The sequence below is a fragment of the Cervus elaphus genome, chromosome X, assembly GCF_910594005.1.
Source record: "Cervus elaphus chromosome X, mCerEla1.1, whole genome shotgun sequence".
Classification (NCBI taxonomy): Eukaryota; Metazoa; Chordata; class Mammalia; order Artiodactyla; family Cervidae; genus Cervus; species Cervus elaphus.
Genome location: NC_057848.1, coordinates 39472984 through 39477228, shown reverse-complemented (window position 1 = coordinate 39477228; position 4245 = coordinate 39472984). Strand labels below are relative to the sequence as shown.

Genomic DNA, 4245 nt, shown 5'->3' with positions numbered 1-4245 from the left:
CATGGTATATACATACAATGGGGTAGGAATTTCCTCTAAAAAGGGAAGGAAATTTTGACTAGTATTACAACATGGATAGACATTTTGCTATGTGAAATAAGCCAGACACAAAGGACAAATATGGTATGATTCTATATATTATGTACCTAGAGTAGTCAAATTCATAGAGATAAGAAGTAGAACAGTGGTTGCTAGGGATCAGGTGGAAAGTGAAGTGGACAGTTAATATTCAATGAATATAAAATTTCAATTTGTGAAGATGAAAGTTCTGGATATGGATGTTGATGATGGTTGAACATCAATGTAAATATACTCAATATCACTAAACTGTATAGTTAAAATGTTTAAAATGGTAAATTTCATGTTATGTGTATTTTACCAGAATAAAAAGTCCATCATACAAAAATAATCAAAGAGTAAAAAATGTTTAAGTTCAGAAAAGGTTCAGAACCTTTCTGCCAGTGGACGCCACCGAGAAAGCATCGTTGAAGACTTCCCCGCCTCCGCTGCAGTCATGTCTAAATCAGAGTCTCCCAAAGAGCCCGAACAGCTGCGGAAGCTCTTCATCAGAGGATTGAGCTTTGAAACAACTGATGAGAGTCTGAGGAGCCATTTTGAGCAATGGGGAACGCTCACAGACTGTGTGGTAATGAGGGATCCAAACACCAAGCGCTCCAGAGGCTTCGGGTTTGTTACATACGCCACGGTGGAGGAGGTGGACGCGGCCATGAATGCAAGGCCACACAAGGTGGACGGAGAGTTGTGGAACCAAAGAGGGCCGTGTCAAGAGAAGATTCTCAAAGACCTGGTGCCCACTTAACTGTGAAAAAGATTTTTGTTGGTGGCATTAAAGAAGACACTGAAGAACATCACCTGAGAGATTATTTTGAACAGTATGGAAAAATTGAAGTAATTGAAATCATGACTGATCGAGGCAGTGGCAAAAAGAGAGGCTCTGCTTTTGTGACCTTTGATGACCATGACTCTGTAGACAAGATTGTCATTCAGAAATACCACACTGTGAATGGCCACAACTGTGAAGTGAGAAAAGCCCTGTCTAAGCAAGAGATGGCTAGTGCTTCATCCAGCCAGAGAGGTCGAAGTGGTTCTGGAAACTTTGGTGGCGGTCGTGGAGGTGGTTTTGGTGGGAATGACAACTTTGGTCGTGGAGGAAACTTCAGTGGTCAAGGTGGCTTTGGTGGCAGCCGTGGTGGTGGCGGATATGGTGGCAGTGGGGATGGATATAATGGATTTGGTAACGATGGAAGCAATTTTGGAGGTGGCGGAAGCTACAATGATTTTGGCAATTACAACAATCAATCTTCAAATTTTGGACCCATGAAAGGAGGAAACTTTGGAGGCAGAAGTTCTGGCCCCTATGGTGGTGGAGGCCAATATTTTGCCAAACCACGAAACCAAGGTGGCTATGGTGGTTCCAGCAGCAACAATAGCTATGGCAGTGGCAGAAGGTTTTAATTACTGCCAGGAAACAAAGCTTAGCAGGAGAGGAGAGCCAGAGAAGTGACAGGGAAGCTACAGGTTACAACAGATTTGTGAACTCAGCCAAGCACAGTGGTGGCAGGGCCTAGCTGCTACAAAGAAGACATGTTTTAGACAATACTCATGTGTATGGGCAAAAAACTCGAGGACTGTACTTGTGACTAATTGTATAACAGGTTATTTTAGTTTCTGTTCTGTGGAAAGTGTAAAGCATTCCAACAAAGGGTTTTAATGTAGATTTTTTTTTTTGCACCCATGCTGTTGATTGCTAAATGTAATAGTCTGATCATGACGCTGAATAAATGTCTTTTTTTTGTTTTTAATGTGCTGTGTAAAGTTAGTCTACTCTGAAGCCATTTTGGTAAACTACCCCAACAGTGTGAAGTTAGAATTCCTTCAGGGTGATGCCAGGTTCCATTTGAAATTTATTTACAACTTGCTTGGTGGAGAAGCTGTTGTCTTCAGAACCTTGGTGTAGTTGAACTGACAGTTACTGTGTTGTGACCTGGAGTTCACCATTAAAAGGGTCACCCATGCAAAGTCATGGAGGTTTTTTTTTTTTTGGTTATTAATGATTGTTGGCACATCCTATGCAATATATCTAAATTGAATTATGGTACCAGATAAAAGTTATAGATGGGAATGAAGCTTGTGTATCATCCATTATCATGTGTAATCAATAAAAGATTTAATACCCTCTTAAAAAAAAGAGAGAAAGAAAAGGTGCAGAAAAAGCACTTTACAAAGTCTAGCACACATTCATATAAATACTCTGTTATTTAGGAATAGAAGGGATCTTCCTCACCATGACAAAATGCATAAATAAACAAAATAAAACAGAAAAACAAATTCTAAACTCTTTAGCTAACATCTTGCCTAATCTTGAAAGACTGACTGTTTTCCCCTTAAGACTGGGAACAGTGCAAGTATGCATTCTCTCACCACCCCTATTCAATATTGTACTTGATGTCCTAGCTGCTACAATAAGGCAAGAAAAACAAGTAAAAGATGTACAATTTAAAAGTATACTCTTTTTTGTGGGACTGCTTTTTATTTTAATTTTAAATTAATTTATTTATTTTAATTGGAGGATCATTACTTTACAATATTGTAGTGATTTTTGCCATACATTTACATAAAACAATGAGAGGAAAACAAAAGTATACTCTTACTATTTCAGAAAATGGGATTATATACATAGAAACTCTCATAGAATACTTTTTAAAAATTCTACTGAAAATCATAAGCAAATTTAGCAAGGAAGTTCAATACAGTATCAATACACAAAAATCAATTATTTTTCTATATATAGAAACAAACATTGAAAAAATGAAATTTCAAATAGCTCTTCAAATTTGTATCAAAAATCATGATATACATAAGATAAATTTAGCAAAATATGTTCCAAGTCTATACATTGAAAGCTATAGTACAACTACAGTTAATGCTATAGTGCAACTACAGTTAATGCTGGAGGGAAGGCAGTTGTTTTCTCACAATTTATAAGTTTTGTTCTCGGCATCAGATCTGGTTTCAACTCGTGCAACTGATAGACTAAGTCATTAAGATAAATGCCCTGACTATTCTTAGGTTTCTTTGGTAAATTTTTGTATTGTGACTGATAAATTTTTACATTGTTTAAGGGCCAGCAACCTTAATATTGATTAAAAATAAAATAGCATACACTCATCTCAGATGGAAGAAGTGTTCCAACGGACATTTGTAGACTTCTCTGTTAGCATAAGTTTGGGCCATGCATGAACTGGTCAGAAGGGGTTAGGGCTCATGATTTAGCTAAGTAGAAGTGATCTACAAAATATTCCCTAGCTGGATGGGTCACAAAACTCAAATACCAAAAAGAGAGATTAAGAGATCAAGAGAGTGAGAAAGAGAGAGAGAGAGAGAAAGCACTGGACTGTATCAGGAGACTTGCTAAGGTAGGACAAGATATATGATCTAAAGTCCAGAAGGAGACAGAGATTGTTGCAATAGCTACTCTTTTTTGGGTGCCTTCACTGTTGCAGAAACATTAGCCTTAAGAATGAGATATTATTATTCCTATTCAATCAATGAGGAAATTGCAACATAGATGGGTTACATACCTTATCCAGGGGCTTCCAGTGCTAGTGGTAAAGAATCTGCCCACCAATGCTGGAGGCTCAAGAGATTTGGTTCGATTCCTGGGTTAGGAAGATCCCCTAGAGTAGGAAGTGCAACCCACTCCAGTATTCTGACCCAGAAAATTCCACGGACAGAGGAGTCTAGTGGGCTACAGTCCACGGGGCAGCAGAGAGTCGGATGCGACTGCGCTCATACCTTATCCAAGATGATACAGCTAATAAACGGTAGGTCTGGAATCTGAACTTCATCTTTCTTTAAAGCCAAATTATTGCCCCCCCTTAATAAACAGGATTTTTAAATTTCAATTCCATCAGACAAACTATTTGCTTTCTGTTCGATTTTATATTATTTTCTGGCTGTAGGTGGCCTTGGGAGAGCTGGTATTGATTTGACTTTGAAAAAAGCAAAAGATATCCAGGTAAATTCTGATCTGAATGAGACAAGGATAGAAATTTGGGGATTATGTCATGGTAAATCTCTGTTTGCTTTTATTCGGAATGTACAGATATATTCCTGTCAGCAGATGGCTTAAGTGTTTACAACCGTTAATGTTAACACTAGATTTCTAGTCTCATTTTGTTGAACAGAGCAAGGGCTGAAGTGTTTACCTCCAGCAAATTGAGC

At 38.1% G+C, this 4245-nt stretch overlaps 1 pseudogene across 1 annotated transcript; it reads left to right on the top strand.

Moving 5' to 3' along the window:
• The first annotated feature begins 508 nt into the window (after positions 1–508).
• LOC122690633 lies at positions 509–2198 on the top strand (annotated as a pseudogene). Its single transcript, XR_006340059.1, has one exon. The product of XR_006340059.1 is annotated as a heterogeneous nuclear ribonucleoprotein A1-like (transcript).
• The last annotated feature ends 2047 nt before the right edge of the window (positions 2199–4245 follow it).